A 19,988-nucleotide genomic window follows, 5' to 3' on the forward strand; every position below is an offset into this window, starting at 1 on the left:
ACAGAGATGCTACAATAGGGAATCTAAACGTTCATTTAGGACTCCCAGTTATAAAGTAGCAATGACCAATCAAAGAATACATAGAGCTCTGGTGCCCTACAGTGGCAATTAGCAGACAGTGCACATATATTTGTGGAATATGCACACAGACCATAAATAATATAAAAGGTGTAAGAGATAATTAGAATCCAGATTTGATGACCAGGATCACGATTTGATACTTTGCAGGGTCCTCCAGTGCACTTACAAGGCAAGAAAAGGAGCTGGTATCTAAGTCCAGACCCTATATCAGCGGTACTCAACTGGCAGACCAGGGTTTATCTCTGGACCTTGGCTGCCAATCAACCAGACCCCCAGCCTTTTCAGGGAACTGGCTAGAGGAGGCATCTTACCCCTGCCTGCACAATTAGCATTCAGGTGAGCCCTTTATCAAATGGCAGATCTGGATAAGTGGACCCCTACTAAAAATAGTTAAGCACCCCTGCCCTATATGATGTGGTATAACAGGAAACTATTGGTGGTCAACAGTTTTCTATTTTTAACCCCTTAACCCCTTGGGGACGGAGCCCATTATGACCCTAAGGATGGGAGCATTGTTTTGCAAATCTGAGCACTGTCACTTTAAGCATTAATAACTCTGGGATGCTTTTACTTATATATTTGATTCAGAGATTGTTTTTTCATGACATATTCTACTGTATGGTAGTGGTAAATTTTCGTCGATACTTGCATCATTTCTTGGTGAAAAATTCTAAAATTTGATGAAAAATTGGAGAATTTCACATTTTTTATAACTTTGAAGCTCTCTGCTTATAAGGAAAATAGACATTCCAAATAAATGATATATTGATTCACATATACAATATGTCTACTTTATGTTTTCATCATAAAGTTGCCATGTTTTTTTTTACTTTTGGAAGACATCAGAAGGCTTCAAAATTCAGCAGCAATTTTCCAATTTTTCACAAAATTTCCAAAATCGGAATTTTCCAGGGACCAGTTCAGGTTTGAAGTGGATTTGAAGGGTCTTCATATTAGAAATACCCCATAAATGACCCCATTATAAAAACTGCACCCCTCAAAGTATTCAAAATGACAGTAAGTGTGTTAACCATTTAGGTGTTTCACAGGAATAGCAGCAAGGTGAAGGAGAAAATTCAAAATCTTCATTTTTTTACACTGCCATGTTCTTGTAGACCCAGTTTTTGAATTTTTACAAGGGGTAAAAGGAGAAAAAAAACTCTCAAAATGTGTAACCCAATTTCTCTCGAGTAAGGAAATACCTCATATGTGTATGGTCAAGTGTTAGGCGGGTGCAGTAGAGGGCTCAGAAGGAAAGGAGCAACAATGGGATTTTGGAGAGTGAGTTTTTCTGAAATGGTTTTTGGGGGGCATGTCACATTTAGGAAGCCCCTATGGTGCCAGGACACAAAAAAAAACAAAAAACATGGCATACTATTTTAGACTACACCCCTCAAGGAACGTAACAAGGAGTACAATAAGCCTTAACACCCCACAAGTGTTTGACGACTTTTTGTTAAAGTTGGATGTGTAAATGAAAAAAAACATTTTTTTTTTACTAAAATGCTGGTTTTCCCTCAAATTTTACTTTTTTTTAGGGTAATAGAAGAAATGGGGTTACAAATTTTGGGGGCATTTTCTCCTGAGTATGGAAATACCCCACGTGTGGATGTCAAGTGCACTGCGAGCACACTACAATGCTCAGAAGAGAAGGAGCGCCATTGAGCTTTTAGAGAGAGAATTAGTTTGGAATGGAAGTCAGGGTTCATGTGCATTTACAAAGCCCCCGTGGTGCCAGAATAGTGGACCCCCCCCCCACACATGTGACCCCATTTTGGAAACTACACACCTCCCGGAATGTAATAAGTGGTACAGTGAGCATTTACACCCTACTGGCGTTTGACAGATCTTTGGAACAGTGGGCTGTGCAAACGAAAAATTAAATTTTTCATTTTCACGGACCACTGTTCCAAAAATATGTCAGACACCTGTGGGGCATAAATGCTCACTGTACCCCTTATTACATTCCATGAGGGGTGTAGTTTCCAAAATGGGGTCATATGTGAGGAAGGGGGGTCCATTGTTCTGGCACTATGGAGGCTTTGTAAACACACGTGGCCTTCAATTCCGGACAAATTTTCTCTCCAAAAGCCCAATGGCGCTCCTTCTCTTCTGAGCATTGTAGTGCGCCCTCAGAGTACTTTACATCCACATATGGGGTATTTATATACTCAGAAGAAATGGGGTTACAAATTTTGTGGGGCTTTTTTACTATTTTCCCCTTGTGAAAATGAAAAATTTAGGGTAACACCAGCATTTTAGTGAAATTTTTTTTAATTTTCCCATTCAACTTTAATGAAAATTCATCAAACACCTGTGCGGTGTTAAAGTTCACTATACCCCTTGTTACATTCCGTGGAGGGGTGTAGTTTCCAAAATGGGGTCACATGTGGGTATTTATTTTTTTTGTTTTTTGTTTATGTCAGAACCGCTGTAAAATCAGCCACCCCTGTGCAAATCACCAATTTAGGCCCCAAATGTACATGGTGCTCTCACTCCTGAACCTTGTTATGCGCCTGCAGAGCATTTTACGCCCACATATGGAGTATTTCCGTATTCAGGAGAAATTGTGTTACAAATTTTGGGGGTCTTTTTTTCCTTTTACCTCTTGTGAACACCAGCATGTTAGTGTAAAAAAAAATGTTTTTACACTAACAGGCTGGTGTAAACCCCAACTTTTCCTTTTCATAAGAGGTAAAAGGAGAAAAAGACCCCCAAAATTTGTAGTGCATTTTCTCCCGAGTACGGAAATACCCCATATGTGGCCCTAAACTGTTTCCTTGAAATCCGACAGGACTCCGAAGTGAGAGAGTGCCATGCGCATTTGAGAACTAAATTAGGGATTGCATAGGGGTGGACATAGGTGTATTCTACACCAGTGATTCCCAAACAGGGTGTCTCCAGCTGTTGCTAAGCTCCCAGCATGCCTGGACAGTCAGTGGCTGTCCGGAAATGCTGGGAGTTGTTGTTTTGCAAACATTGCTGTACAATACGTTTTTCATTTTTATTGGTGGGGGGGGGGGGACAGTGTAAGGGGTGTATATGTAGTGTTTTACCCTTAATTATGTGTTAGTGTAGTGTAGTGTTTTTAGGGTACAGTTGCACTGGCGGAAGTTTACAGTGCGCTTACCGCTACAAGTTCCAGCTGTTTCAAAACTACAACTCCCAGCATGCACTGACAGACCGTGCATGCTGGGAGTTGTACTTTTGCAACAGCTGGAGGCACACTGGTTGGAAAACCTTCAGTTAGGTTTTGTTACCTAACTCAGTATTTTCCAACCAGTGTCCCTCCAGCTAATGCAAAAATACAACTCCCAGCATGTACTGATCGCCGAAGTGCATGCTGGGAGATGTAGTTATGCAACAGCTGGAGGTAAGCAACTACAACTTCCAGCATGCTGAGACAGCTGTTTGGGCATGCTGGGACTTGCAGTTTTGCAACATCTGGAGGGCTACAGTTTAGAGACCACTGCACAGTAATCTCCAAACTGTGGACCTCCAGATGTTGCAAAACTACAAATCCCAGCATGCCCAGACAGGAAACTGCTATGTGGGCATGCTGGGAGTTGTAGTTTTGCAAGATCTAGAGGGCCACAGTTCACTGCACAGTGATATCCAAACTGTAGCCCTCCATTTGTAGCAAAACTACAAATCCCAGCATGACAGCTTGTATGGGCATGCTGGGAGTTGTAGTTTTGCAACATCTGGAGGGCAACAGTGTAGAGACCACTGCATAGTGGTCTAGAACTGTAGCCCTCTAGATGTTGCTAGGCAACTCGGATCCAGGGACCCAGCCGCACGACATGCCGCCCAGTGATCTCCGACACCGATCGTCGCCCGCAGCCTCACCCGCAGGGTAAGTGGACTTCGTCGCCGGTCCCCTTAGGTTTCCCCGTTCTGCCCCGCCCATTGTGGGTGGGCAGAACGGGGAAAACGAAAGTTAACCCTCCCGCCCCCGATATGCTATTGGACATCGCTTCTAGACACCCAATAGCAGGGATAGGAGGGGTGGCACCCCTGCCACCTCACTCCTATCCCTTCATGGGGATCGTAGGTGTCTTGGACAACCGTGATACCCCCTATTTTCCGGGTCATCATAGACTCGTATGACTTGGAATAGCCGCAAATCGCATGTGTGAACTCACTTGAGATTTGTGCCAATCGACGACCCCCCTGGGCATTTGCGCGGGGTGCCTGCTGATCAATATCAGCAGTCACCCCGGTCCAGTCCCCGCCCGGCACGCAGCGGGGACCGAAATTCCCAGGGGCGTATGCATACGCCCTTCGTCCCCAACAGGTTAAGGACCAGGGGTTTTTCCGTTTTTTGCACTTTAATTTTTTCCTCCTTACCTTTAAAAAATCATAACTTTAAAAAATTGACATCAGTCATTTTACACAAAAATCTATGGCGAAACGGAAAAAAAAACTCATTGTGAGACAAAATTGAAAAAAAAAAAAAAACGCCATTTTGTCACTTTTGGGGGCTTCTGTTTCTACACCATACATTTTTCGGTAAAAATGACACAATCTCTTTATTCTGTACGATTAAAATGATACCCTACTTATATAGGTTTGATTTTATTGTACTTCTGAAAAAAAATCATAACTACATGCAGGAAAATGTATACGTTTAACCCCTTAACGACGCAGGACGTATATTTACGTCCTGCGCCGGCTCCCGCGATATGAAGCGGGATCGCGCCGCGATCCCGCATCATATCGCGTTGGTCCCGGCGCTCATCAACGGCCGGGACCCGCGGCTAATACCACACATCGCCGATCGCGGCGATGTGCGGTATTAACCCTTTAGAAGTGGCGGTCAAAGCTGACCGACGCTTCTAAAGCGAAAGTGACCCGGCTGCTCAGTCGGGCTGTTCGGGACCGCCGCGGTGAAATCGCGGCGTCCCGAACATCTGACAGGACACCGGGAGGGCCCTTACCTGCCTCCTCGGTGTCCGATCGGCGAATGACTGCTCCGTGCCTGAGATCCAGGCAGGAGCAGTCAAGCGCCGATAACACTGATCACAGGCGTGTTAATACACGCCTGTGATCTGTGTAAAAGATCAGTGTGTGCAGTGTTATAGGTCCCTATGGGACCTATAACACTAAAAAAAAAAATTTTTTAAAGTGTTAATAAAGGTCATTTAACCCCTTCCTTAATAAAAGTTTGAATCACCCCCCTTTTCCCATAAAAAAAATAAAAGTGTAAAAAAAAATAAAAACAAACATATGTGGTATCGCTGCGTGCGTAAATGTCAGAACTATAAAAATATATCATTAATTAAACTGTACGGTCAATGGCGTACGCGCAAAAAAACTTCCAAAGTAAAAAAAGTGCATTTTTGGTCACTTTTTATACCATTAAAAAATGAATAAAAAGTGATCAAAAAGTCTGATCAAAACAAAAATCATACCGATAAAAACTTCAGATCACGGCGCAAAAAATTAGTCCTCATACCGCCCTGTACGTGGAAAATAAAAAAGTTATATGGGTCAGAATATGACATTTTTAAACGTATAAATTTTCCTGCATGTAGTTATGATTTTTTCCAGAAGTGCGACAAAATCAAACCTATATATATAAGTAGGGTATAATTTTAACCGTATGGACCTACAGAATAATGATAAGGTGTAATTTTTACCGAAATATGCACTGCGTAGAAACGGAAGCCCCCAAAAGTTACAAAATGGCATTTTTTCTTCGATTTTGTAGCACAATGATTTTTTTTTCCGTTTCGCCGTGCATTTTTGGGTAAAATGACTAATGTCACTGCAAAGTAGAATTGGCGACGAAAAAAATAAGCCATAATATGGATTTTTAGGTGGAAAATTGAAAGGGTTATGATTTTTAAAAGGTAAGGAGGAAAAAACAAAAGTGCAAAAACGGAGTCCTTAAGGGGTTAAAATTGTCATTTTCTGACCCCTATAACTTTTTTTATTTTTCCGCATATGGGGCAGTATGAGGGCTAATTTTTTTGCGCCGTGATCTGAAGATTTTAGCGGTACCCTTTTTGTATTGATCGGACTTGTTGATCACTTTTTATTCATTTTTTCATGACGTAAAAAGTGACCAAAAATACACTATTTTGGACTCTGGAATTTTTTGCGCGTACGCCATTGATTGTGCGGTTTAATTAAACGATATATCTTTATAATTCGGACATTTCCGCACCCTGCGATACCATGTTTATTTTTATTTACACTGGTTTTTTTTAAATGGGAAAAGGGGGGTGATTCAAACTTTTATTAGGGGAGGGGTTAAATGATCTTTATTCACTTTTTTTTTTTTGCAATGTTATAGCTCGCACAGGGGGCTATATCACTGCACACACTGAGCTTTTACATTGATCAATGGTTTCTTATAGGAAACCATTGATCAATGATTCTGCCGCTTGACTGCTCATGCCCGGATCTCAGGCACTGAGCAGTCATTCGGCGATCGGACACCAGGAGGCAAGGTAGGAGACCCTCCTCGTGTCCCAGAGCTGTTCGGGATGCCGCGATTTTGCCGCGGACATCCCGAACAGCCCCCTGAGCTAACCAGCAGTGATTTGCTTTAACTTTTGATGTGGCGTTCAACTTTGAACGCCGCGTCTAAAGGTTTAATAGTACGCGGCACCGCGATCATTGCCGCGCGATATTAGCCACGGGTCCCGGCCGTTGTTAGAGGCCCTGTCGTGGCCCCGCATTATAGAAAGGGAAAGGACTCAGGACATACCGGTACGTCCTTGGTCCTTAAGTGGTTAAAGTTTGGGAGCTGCAGAGGGTGATGTTATTCCCATTAACTGTCGTGCAATTGTGGCACCAGGAGAACTTTGAGGAAAACCCCTACCGTGCCTGGATCTCCTGGTCAGTTCCTGGTTGAGCCACAGTGAAAAGCTAGCTAATGCGAGTTTCCCCAGAGAGAGTGAAGCTCTCTGAGTAGGTTACACAGTTTGCCAGGGGAAGCAGGTTTCCACATGCTTTGCATAGTTTCCATGGCACCTACAGCAGGGACAATAAGCCAGGGATACTTTATGCAACAGATTGATAAGGGGGGGGGGGGGGCTCAACTACATATATATATATATATATATATATATATATATATATTGCTGCTACAGTGGAAAAAAAAAAAAAAAGAACTAAAACAAAGTAATCACTGAAAAAAAGCACACACCACTATGAAATATATGCATAAGTACAGAAACTTTATTAGGACACATATGTAAATAGCATATCAAAAAACATGTACTCAGGGTAAGTGACCCTGTCCCACAGGTAAGTGACCCTGTCCAAAATAAGCAAACTGTAATGGAATTACCACAGAATATAGAAAATAACAATGTCTCACAATCACCTAACTTGCACCACAATAGTCAAATAAATATACAAAAATAGAAGCTATACTAAATGATACTTAGGCAAGAGACAAAGATTGACATCCAGTAAGCAAGGACGGGGTCACGCCAGAGCCCTCATAGGAGATACCATAGCTATCATAGGAAATACCAGTAGGAAGTTCTTGGCCACGATAGATGTCATGACGGACAAGTTCAAGACGGACCAAGAAGAGTGCATCACAAAATCGGAACAGGCAAAGGGAGCTTAACAAGAGTAGACTTGATAATGCCACACAGAATCCTCATTGGAGGACCTGGGCTCAGGTTGGATTTTATCATTGAGGACTTTTTCAAGGGTCTTTTTGAACCATAAAACTCATTATGGACCTGAATGCTCACCGGATATTGAGGAATGCTATTGAAGGATGTCACCTTCCCACATGGAGGATGTTGAACCACCACTTTATCAGCTATTAGGAGCACAAAGAAGTTGGAACAGAAAATGCACTATATTATACTATTTGTTATTTATTTATGAACAAATTAATAAATTATGTTAAGTATATCTTTTTGTGGGTTGAGTTGGCCTGGCAGGTTGAGCTCACTCAAATACCACGCTAACAGATGACTATTTAATATTATTTGCCATTATAGGTGGTAACTATGGAAGGGGTTATGGTTAAATTTCCTAATATTGGGGGTATTGTTTGACAGCTTTAACTGTCTATCCCCTATATAGGGAATAAACAAAACACAGACAAAAACACCCTAGCTGTAGGGAGGGGGACTACTGTAAATTTGCCCCTATGTACTCCCAGGGTATACGTAATGGGCCTGGTATATACTGCTAGCCCAGCAAGCTAACAGAAAAAAGCTGTAGCAGACCATATAATCAAAATTCACTTTATTATTAAAAATTCACATATAACAAAAGAGGAATGGCGACTGATAAATAGGACATCACTGGGTAAAGTGCAAGCTTGTGCTGAAAATACCTTAAATATTAAAAGGTATATGCAAAGTGGCTAGTGCCATATGCTATTATGCTAGTCACTGGAGCAATGTATACATACAAATAGCACAAGGTAATAAAAAGAAGTGAAAAGCATGAAGAAAGCAATAAAGCTATACCAATAATACAGACAGAAATGGTAAATAATGAAGATATTCACATGAGGTGCATAAGTGCATGTAATACAAGCTACAGTCATACCAAAAACAAAAATAAGTAAGCAGCGTGTCCAGGAGACATCCACCCCTACGACCGTTTCGAACCAAATGTCCTTCTTCTGGGAGTCCAGATGCCCTCCCATTGGTAACAGGAGGATGCACTTTTGCGTCCTTGATGGTGAACCTCTCGCGAGATGAACCGAGTATGCATCACGTGAGCGGGACTTCAGTCCCACACGGCAAATACGTGCATGCGCCAACTTCTTTCATCTGTTACCACTGCAAACTTTACTATTACGGCACGCATGCGCTGCTTATGGAGTCATCTCGCGATATCTTTATACAGGTGACACGTGATCGGGACCTTTTGACACGACACCAAATTGTATGATGCACGCTGTTTGAGACCAGGAGGCGTGGAGGGAGCTCACTTGCCTGGTATTACTTAAATTAGTATGTATATACATACTGAATGTGGGGACAACTTTAGCACAACACCCCTGAAGAAGTCGCATTGCGACGGAATGCGTGGGCTCTGGCGTGACCTCGTCCTTGCTTACTGGATGTCCATCCTTGTCTCTTGGCTAAGTATCATTTAGCATTCCTTCTATTTTTTTATATTCGACTATTGTGGTGAAAGTTAGGTGATTGTGAGACATTGTTATTTTCTATATTCTGTGGTAATTCCATTACAGTTTGCTTATTTTGGACAGGGTCACTTACCTGTGGGAGGGGGTTCATGGCCCTTCTCCAGGGTTGTGCTATGCTCTGTTTGAGCGGTTTTAACTGTTTTTAAATGTCCCTGAGTACATGTCGTTTGATATGCTATTTACATATGTATCCTAATAAATTTTCTGTACATATGCATATATTTCATAGTGGTGTGCGCTATTTTTCAGTGATTACTTCGTTTTAGTGTCAGTAGGGATACTTTATGCATCCCCTAGCTTACTGTCAGTAGATTCCCCAGGCCTAGATCATGAATATACAAATATTCATACAAAGATTTTTAACCCCTAGAGAACATGGGATATAAATGTAAGTCATGGTGCTTTGGTATTTAGAGCACCATGACGTATATTTATGTATTGCAAATGAAGCAAGCAAAGGAGCTGCGCTCACTTCAAACATGGCGGGCACCGGCTGCTATCAGCGATTACACTGATGTCCATCACTAACCCTTTTGATGCAGAAATCAATGCTGATCATGGCACCTAAAGCTGTTGCAGGGCTTTGAGGACATTCATTGGACCACAAGCAGTATGATACTAAGGGGTCCCATAAATGAAGATAGTAAAATAATAAAAAATTAGGGAGCGCTGTTATCTGGGCAAAAACACTTAGAAGGGAAAGGAGGAGAGGGGAAAAGGGATAGGGAAGGGAAAAGGAATAGGAAGCGAAAGGAAAAAATTATTATTATATTATAAAAATGGTAAGGTCTCACCCGGTGTAAGCAGTGAACCCTGGATATGTATGGGATTCACTGCAGACACCCTTGAGCCACGTTGACATAAAAGTAGGATTTGAAATGTTCCTCCACCAAGATATTGTTTGATGTTCCTCCACTTTCTGCTTATAAGGAAATTGGAGTGAAAAAAACAAAAACAAAAAAACACACCACATGGCACACTGTTTTGGAAACTACATTCCTCAAGGAACGTAATAAGGGGTATAGTGAGCCTTAAGACCCCACAGGTGTTTGACGACTTTTCGTTAAAGTCAGATGTGTAAATTATATATATATTTTTTTATTTCACTAAAATGCTGTTTTTCCCCCAAATTTTACATTTTTACAAGCGGTAATAGGCGAAAATGCCCCCCAAAATTTGTAACAATTTCTTCTGAGTGTGGAAATACCCCATGTGTGGATATCAAGTGCTCTGCGGGCGAACTACAATGCTCGGAAGAGGAGGAGTCACATTGATCTTTTGGAGAGAGAATTTGTTTGGAATGGAATTTGGGGGCCATGTGCGTTTACAAAGCCCCCCGTGGTGCCAGAACAGTGGTCCCCCCCACATGTGACCCCATTTTGGAAACTACACCCATCACATAATTTAATAAGGGGTGCAGTGAGCATTTACTGGTGTTTGACAGATCTTTGGAACAGTGGGCTGTGCAAATGAAAAATATTTTTCTTTTTACACATTTTGGGGGTGGTCCATTGTCCTGGCACCATAGGGCCTTTGTAAACACACGTGGCCTTCAATTCTGGCCAAATTTTCTCTCCAAAAGCCCAATGGAGCTCCTTCTCTTCTGAGCATTGTAGTGCGCCCGCAGAGCACTTGACATCCACATATGGGGTATGTTCTTACTCAGAAGAAATGGGGTTATGCATTTTGGGGGGCTTTTTCCTATTTTCCCTTGTGAAAAGGAAAAATTAAAAGGTAACACCAGCATTTTAGTGAAACATTTTTTTCCCATCCAACTTTAATGAAAATTCGTCAAACACCTCTGGGGTGTTAAGGCTCATTATACCCCTTGTTCCATTCTGTGAGTGGTGTAGTTTCCATTATGGGGTCACATGTGCGCATTTATTTTTTTGTGTTTTTTATCAGAACCGCTGTAAAATCAGCCACCCCTGTGCAAACCACCAATTTAAGCCTCAACTGTACATACTGCGCTCTCACTCCTGAGCCTTGTAGTGTGCCCACAGAGCATTTTAAGCCCACATAATGAGTATTTCGTTTGAGTTACAAATTTTGGGGGCCTTTTCCCCCCCTTTTACCTCTTGTGAAAATGAAAAGCTTGTGGCAACACCAGCATGTTAGTGTAAACAATTTTTACACTAACATGCTGGAGTAGACCCCAACTTTACCTTTTCATAAGGGGTAAAAGGAGAAAAAGCCCCCCAAGATTTGTTAGGCAATTTCTCCCGAGTACGGAAATACCCCATTTGTGGCCCTAAACTGTGTACTTGAAATACGACAGGGCTTAAAAGTGAGAGACCGCCATGCGAATTTGAGGCCTAAATTAGGGATTTGCGTACGCCCAAGAATTACACTTGCCTCCAATACCAAAATTACCCTATGGCAGTGTTTCCCAAACAGGGTGCCTCTAGCTGTTGCAAAACTCCCAGCATGCCTGGACAGTCAATGGCTGTCCGGCAACCCTAGGAGTTGTTATTTTACAACAGCTGGAGGCTCCGTTTTAGAAACAGTGCCGTACCATATGTTTCTCACTTTTATGGGGGGGGGGGGATAAATGTGTATGGGCATGTGTACATGTAGTGTTTTACTTTTTATTTTATTTTGTGTAGTGTAGTGTTTTTAGGGTACATTCACACGGGCGGGTTCACAGCAAGTTTCCCGTTGGGAGTTTGAGCTGTAGCATAAGATTTGCTGCATCGCAACCCTCCAGCTGTTGCAAACTACAACTCCCAGCATGCCATTTGGCTGCCCGTGCATGCTGGGGGTTGTAGTTATGCAACAGCTGGAAAAAATGTGCCTCCAGCTGTTGCATAACTACAACCTCCAGCATGCACGGACAGCCAAAGGGCATCCTGGGAGTTGTGCCTTCTGATGTTGCTTAACAACAACTCCCAGCATGCCCTTTTGTGCATGCCGGGGGTTGTTGCTAAGCAACAGCAGCAGGCCAGCCCTACTTCCTGCTGCTGCACTCCGAGGATCCTCCTGCCGTCGCGGCTGTCTCGGCTCCTGGGGCCCCAATCCCACCGCTGATGCCTGGGATCGGAGGCCCCACGCCAGGTAACGACTCCCAGCACCTGCTCTTGCCCTCCTGAATAGGGGTGGAGCGGGTGCCATTACCGGACAACCCCAGAGCAGGAGACCTGATTCGTTGGCCGGTAACGGCCGACGAATCAGGACGACTGTGATGTGGCACCAGTGCCACCTCCCTCCTGCTGCTAAAGGGTGATAGGCGCTGTCTCAGGCGGCACCTATCATCCTTTTTTCCGGGTCACCGGGGACCAGATTGACCCGGAATTGCCACAAATCGCCGTCCTGAGACCCCCCCCCCTGTTGTCACAGGATGCCTGTTGAATGATTTCAGCAGATATCCCGGTCTGGTCCCCGCCCGGCAAGAGGTGGGGACCGGAAATACTCAGGACGTACAGGTACGCCCTGAGTCCTTAGGGATCGGGGATGCAGGGCGTATACTATGCTCTGCGTCCCCAAGAGGTTAAAGAGTTAATTACAATAACCCACAGAAAAAAGATAACATGTTAGTTTAAATTAGCTCTTTAGTTTACAATGAAAGGTGTCAATGTGAAAAAAAAAACAAATTGGCCCCGCATAAAACAAGCTTTTAAAAGATGGGGAGGAAAAGAAAAAATTTTAATTGGCTGTGTCATTAAGGCCAAAATGGGCCAATTTTCATTTTTGCTTTTTAATTTTTTCCTTGTCTTCTTATAACAGACAAAAATCTTATTTTTTCATCTACAGACACAAATGAGGGCTTGTTTTTTGCCCTATGAGGACACATGAGGCATTTTATTTTGCAAAGACATCTTTTATTTTACCATAAAGTGTACGGTGAAGCGAAGCAAAAAAATAAAAAGAATAAAAATAAAAAATAAATATATATATATATATATATATATATATATATATATAAATATAATTTTCAGGAGGGAAATATCACATTTAGCAAATTCAGGGTTTTTTCCTCCTCTCCTTTTAAGAGCCATAGCTCTGTTACTTTTCCACCTACCCATATGAGGGTAGTTTTAGTCCCAGAGCAGTAGGAGAGGACAGACAGGTCAGAAAAAAACCATTAAGCCTCCGAGGAAACCACAGAATAAAAATTAACTGAACATATCCTCAGACAGGTAACTGAACCAGGAACGCCAGAGAAAATAAGGGCGGGTTCTGTGTCCCCCAATGGATCCTTCGAGAAAGAGATTTTACGGTGAGTCCAAAAATCTCCTTTTCTCTATCGGCTCCATTGGGGGACACAGACCATGGGACGTACCAAAGTAAAGGGTGGGCAAAGTAAAAACAGTAAGGCGGAAGGCTGGACCACAGAAGCCTGCAACACTTTGCGTCCCAGACTAGCATCAGCAGATACAAAAGTTTGAACCTGGTAGAACTTTGTGAAGGTGTACAAAGACGACCAAGCCGAAACCCTGAAATAGCAGATCGGATACACCGAGAAATGGTGGCCTTAGAAGCAGGTTGTCCCTTACGGCGACCTTCCGTAAGAACAAAAAAGGAGTTACCAGGAACGCCACCTTCCAGGAAAGGAGGCGAAGAGGAATGTCCCTAAGGGGTTCGAAGGGAGTACCCTGAAGAGCACAAAGAAATAAGTTCAAGTCCCAAGGTGGTGTAGGGGACCTGTAAGGAGGGACCGCGTGGGCCACTCCGGATATGGGGAGCGGATGCTAGAGGACGCTGAAAAAGAATGGAAAGGGCCGAAACCTGACCCTTAATGGAACTGAGAGCTTACTGTTGTTCCAGCCCTGACTGCAATAAAGAAAGGAGTTGAGGGAGAGAGAACGTAACAGGAGAAAAGGAGTGAGATTCACACCAACGAAAATAAGACCGCCAAGTACGGTAGTAAATTTTTGCAGAGGAGGGCTTGCGCGCCCTGAGCATAGTGCGAATAACCTGGGGAGAGAAACCTCGAACCCTCAAAACCGTCTCAATCACCACGCCGTCAAATGCAGCGACAGTAAATTGAGGTGGCAAAGGGGACCTTGAGAGAGAAGGTCCGGGAGTAGAGGAAGGTGCAGCGGAACGTCGTCCAGAAGTCGGACCACGCCCTCCTGGGCCAGTCCGGAGCCACAGAAATGGCGGGAAGGCCCTCTGCTTAGAGTTTCTGTAGGATCCTGGGAGGGAGGGGAAGAGGAGGGAAAAGAGGAGGTAGGGAAAAGTCCAACCAATGAATCACCAGGGCATCCACATCTTGAAAGCCCCAGAGGTTGCAGATCTCTGCAAACACCTCCGGATGAAGAGACCACTTGCCTGGGTCAGCGGAGGATCGGCTGAGAAAGTCCGCTTCCCAATTGTTTACTCCCAGAATGTGTATTGCTGAGATGGCCGGCACTCTTAGTTCTGCCCAGAGAAGAATCTTGGACACCTCGGCCATCGCCATCGAGCGGCGAGTGCCGCCCTGGCAATTGATATACGCCACAGCAGTGGAGTTGTTCGGCTGGACACGAACAGGACAGTCCCGAAGAAGGATCTCCCAATGGTAGAGACAAAGATAGATTGCCCTCAGTTCTAATATGTTGTAACATACCAGTCAGGTGACAGGAGGTGGATCCACTGAACCAGAGGGGCGATGACGCGGACCGTACCAGGGGAATGGAATCTAAGGGACTACTGGTCTTCACCAGGGCCCGCCGCAAAGCGGGATGGTCTTGCTGCGGCAGGTAGCCCCCAGGTCGTTCCACCCGAAAGCGACTCGACCCCTCTGGTACCCGAGAATGGCGCTGTACAGGAGGAGCAGGCAGAAGCGAAGTCAGACGTAGCAGAGGTCTGGGCAGGCGGAACAGGTTCACAGGCGATAGTCAGGCAACAGGTCAAGGCAGGCAGTATGGGTTCACTAGCGGTAGTCATGGGCAACGGTCAGCAACAGGCAAGGGCAACACAGAACACTGGAAACGCTTTCACTCGGCACAAGGCACTAAAGATCCGGCGAGGGCAGGAAGGGGCAGGAGACATTTATAGGGGCCGTATGGGCCAGGCACCAATCAATGGTGTGCTGGCCCTTTAAATTACATGAAGTCGGCGCGCGCCCCCTAAGGAGGGGTGCCGCGCGCCGGGAAACAGAAGCAGCGCAGGAGGACGGGGCTGCAGGTATGGGGACACGGGATGCGGCGCATGTGCGGGGGGGGGGGGGGAATCAGCCGCCACGCTGACCGCATCCCTGCTGGAGGAATCCCTGCGCTCTCGGTCAGCATGTCTGACCAGGAAGCGCTGGGACAAAACAGACGGGGGCCGGGGCAGCGAGCTCTCCGGTACAGAGTAGGGAACCGGAGCGCGACCAAAGGCCTTGGACTGTCTGGTCCCTGAAGATATCTCCCCAACCCGAAAGACTGGCATCCGTCGTGACAACTTGCCAACAGAGGGGCAGAAAAGAGTGCCCCTGTAAAATTAGAGGGGAATGAAGCCACCACAGAAGGGATTGGTGACACCTCCGAGGCAGAATGATCCTGCGATCGAGGGACAATGGAGATCTGTCCCACCGGGATAGAAGAGCAAGTTGGAGAGGACGGTAATGAAACTGAGCAAGTGTAACTGCCTCCATGGCCGCCACCATCCGACCCAGTACCTTCATGCAAAATCGAATGGACAATGGAGCAGGGTTCAGAAGCATCTGGACACCTGACAAGAGGACCAGCCGTTTGTCCGGCGGAAGCAGAATCCGGGCGTCCCAGAAAAATTAGAGACTGAGTGGGAGTTAGATTGGACTTGTCCTGATTGACCATCCAACCGAAACGAGACAAGGTTTGAAGGGTGAGACGGAGGCTCTCCCGATTCTGGGTTCTGGTTGGGGCCTTGATCAGGAGTGTGTCCGGGTACGGAATCACTGAGACACCTCTCAACCGTAAGAGAGCAATCACAGGCGCCAGAACCTTGGTGAAGACCCTTAGAGCAGTGGCCAGACTGAAAGGAAGGGCCACAAACTGAAAATGGCCTTCCGGAACTGCAAAGTGGAGATACCGCTGATGTCCTGGAAAAATTGGAATATGGAGGTAGGCATCCCAAATGTCCACTGAGGAAAGAAACTCTCCTTGATCCATGGACGCCACGACCGAACAAAGAGACTCCATGCGGAAATGGCGAGGAGAAGATATTGGTTGAGGTGCTTCAGATCTAGGATCGAGCACACGGATCCCCCTTTCTTGGAGGTTGGAATAAAAAAAAAAAAAATTTAAATGTTTTTATGGAGGAACCAGGACAATAACTCCCTGAATGAGGAGGGACTGGAGTTTGCCCAGAAAGGCCCTCCCCAGAGAGAGGGACCAGGGAGCCCTGGAATGAAAAAAGCGGTCCCTTGGAAGGGAGGCAAATTCAATCCAGTATCCGTTAGACACCACGTCCCTGACCCAGGAGTCCTGCACGTGTGCAGACCAAGTGTCCCGGAAGAGAAGCAGACGACCTCCCACCCAAGAAAAAAAACACGGGTGGGGGGTGTCCCTGCAGGCAGAGGAAGGCTTACAGTTGTCCGCTTTGGCCGAGAAACAACCGGAACGGTTATTTGATTTCCAGGAGGAACGAGTTTGGAAGGAGGGAGCCTTCTTGTCCCGCGAGGGCACCGGTCTGGACATCCCACTGGAACCAAACGCAAAAAAGGACCAAAAAGAGGTAGACTTTCGACGAGAGGTAGTGCTGCAAGCTTTATTTTGGGGTAACAAGGAACTTTTACCACCCGTCGCCTCTAAGATAATCTCATCCAGGCGTTTACCAAACAGACGAAAACCAGTAAAAGGAAGCTTTAGAAGCGGCATCCGTGTTTCAGGCCTTAAGCCACATAGAACGACGAAGGGCCACCAAGTTGCCTGTGGCAAAGGCCGCACAACGGGCTGATTGCATAGCAGCAGTACAGAAAGTCTCCAGCCCTGGATAGTTGGAGAGCTAAATCAGATACTTCCTCGGCGGGAGAACCAGAAAGAATACCCTGGCGGAGTTGGGAAGCCCAGACTGAAAGGGCTTTTGACACCAAGCAGAAGCAGGAAGCAAGGCAAATTTTCGAGAGTCTCCACCTTCTTGTCCGCCGGATCTTTGAAGGACGCTGCGTCCGTCAATGGCAGAGGAGTTGCTTTTGACAGGCGGGAGACCGGAGGGTCCACTGTAGGAGGAGTGGTCCACCAAGCAATAAGGTCCTTGGCGAAGGGAAACTGCGCTTGAACCTTCTTGGTTTCTTGAAACTTCTTGTCAGGAAGCTTCCAGGCAGACTCCAGCAAGGTATCAAATTCAGCATGAGAGCTGAAAACCTTAGGTGCAGGCCAGGAACGGTGAAAGGAAACTTCTACGCCTATGTCTGCTAGTAGATTCCTGAGATGTGTCGGAGGAAATACCCTTGGTACGCTTGTGAGAGCGTTTAGTGTAGGGAGAAGGAGAACGGGTTTCTCTAGAGGGTCGGCTAAAGGAGGACCCCTCTAAGGCAGTCACCACAGAACGGGAAACTTGAGCTAAGTCAGAGATAGACAGAGAGGGAAGACCCATTCTGGAGGGATAGCGGAGCCCACAGGGTCTGGAGGAGAAGAGAGTGATCAAAATTGCCGTGATCAAAATTGCATCTCAGGGGTAAATGGTGATCATCAGCGCGATCACTGAGGTCCGACATTACCAGCGAGTCCCTAGCTGCTGATAGCAGCCAAAACCCGTGGTCTATGTGAGCAAAGCTCCTGCACTTTCTTCATAGCAGGCAACGGGACTCGGGACGTACAGGTACCAATACACACTGCGTCCTCTAGGGGTTAAAACAATGACCATATTTACTTGCTTGTCTATTATTGTACTTTTAAAACAGTCACATTTTTTTTTTTTTTTACAAAATAGGCATGTTGAAAACTGCCCTATTCTGGGGCGCAAAAACGGGACGTATAAGGGCATATTTTCAGGCCATGAGCTGTAGTTTTTATATGGGTAAAATTCACAATTTTTGGTGTAAGGCATTATATAGTGTCTGTTCCTGTGTTTCCTAGTGGTCTCACAATTCTTCTGTGGTTTTTGCCCCAATGTTTATTTTTAACAGCATACAAAATGACTGATGTCTCAGGTTTTCCCAGGTTGTAGTTCAGCCCAAGACATTACATCACTAATCAGGTGTTCAGAAGTGTCTTTGCTTCAATTGTTGGAGCGTCCGCTTAGTGGGAGAGAGAACATTCTTCGAGGAATTGTAGTTTTGCAAGAGCTGGAGGCACCCTGGTTAGAAAACACTGGTCTATTGCATCTTCCAGGCGTGTTTTAATGGATGGAGTAGCTGATGTGTGGGAGGGAGAAAAGTGACCTCACACTTACAAACTCCAACAGGAAATAGCCAATTCAGAAAAAGATATCCTCAGCATTAGGCTGCTTTCACACTATAAAAATACCTCCGTTATAAACGCCCGTTATAAAAACCCTGGAAATCAGCCGTTAATCCCATTATAGTCTATGGGAATTTCCCAACAGCCGTTTTAACTGGTTATTGCCCGTTATTAATAATGGAGTTATTTTGTGACGGGCGAATGAACGGAAGAAATAGTGCATGAACTATTTCTCCCGTTACTATCGCCCATCACAAAATAACGGCCGTTATTAATAACAGGCGATAACGGGTTAAAACGGCTATTGGAAAAATACCATAGACTATAACGGCCGTTTAACGGGCAATTTCCAGGGTTTTTATAATGGGCGTTTACAACGGAGGTATTTTATAGTGTGAAAGCAGCCTTATGGTAATCTCACAACCATTTAGCCCGAAGAAAAGCGCAGATCCTTCCTAAGCATGGCTATTAGGGTACGTTCCCACATGGCGTATTTTGCTGCGTATTTTCCTACCCATTGATTTCAACAGAGAAAATAAAATACGCAGCAGCAAATACGCTGTGTGGGAATGTACCCTTACTGTCTGGCAGGTGTGGAAGTCGGAGGTGTGCTGTGGAATAGGCCCTAAGCTGTTTGTTTGTACCAGGGCTGTATTTACTTCTGGTGCTGCCCTAGGCATTCGGAATGAACATATCCCATTAGGGCTGTGGTGTCCAATTTGCTGCTCTTCAGCTGTTGCAAAACTACAACTACCAGCATGCCCAGTTTATAGTTTTGAAAACAGCTGGAGGGCTTCAGGTTAGCCATCCCTGCATTAAAGGGGTACTCCAGCCGTCACACACCCTCCCCCATAGACTTGCATTGAGGGGGTGGGGCGTGATGTCACAAGGGGGCAGAGTTGTGACGTCACGAATCTCCAGCCCTGTAGTTGTAACCCTTTAGACACGGAGCGAACATCGCCCTGTGCAGCTGCCACAGGTTGATGTCTGCATAAGATTGCAGGGGGGGTCCCCAACGGCAGGACCCCCGTGATCAGACATCTTATAAGTTGTCAATAAGATATCTCAGGAGGGCCGGAGTACCCCTTTAAGGGAATTTCATGTGTGTCTAAATTTTTTCATGCAGATCGATCAAAAATATGCAGCCAAAAAATGTACATTACATGCAGTTTTGTGGCAGATTCACCACAGAACGAAAATCAATCACAAATACACAACATACTAAGCTGCTGCAAATATGCTGATATAAATTATGCTGTTCTGACCTAAGTGGATTCACACAAAGGTTTATTTTTTTATGCCCACTTAACCCCTTAAGAACAATGGACGTATATGTGCATCCTGATGCGGTGGTACCTAATACACCAGGATGTACTTTTACGTCCTCTGCATGACACGAGCACAAATTATAATTTTTTTAGGGTTCGCCGTACATTTTATGATAAAATGAGTGATGTCATTACAAGGGACAATTGGTC

General features: G+C 45.1%; 1 protein-coding gene across 3 annotated transcripts in view; it reads right to left on the bottom strand.

The window, feature by feature from the left end:
* The window catches only part of HBEGF (heparin binding EGF like growth factor), a 142,093-nt gene that overhangs the window by 121,041 nt on the left and 1,064 nt on the right, over positions 1-19,988 (bottom strand). The gene's annotated exons all lie outside the window — the stretch shown is intronic.

This window comes from Hyla sarda, chromosome 4 (genome assembly GCF_029499605.1).
Source record: "Hyla sarda isolate aHylSar1 chromosome 4, aHylSar1.hap1, whole genome shotgun sequence".
In the NCBI taxonomy this organism is placed as follows: Eukaryota; Metazoa; Chordata; class Amphibia; order Anura; family Hylidae; genus Hyla; species Hyla sarda.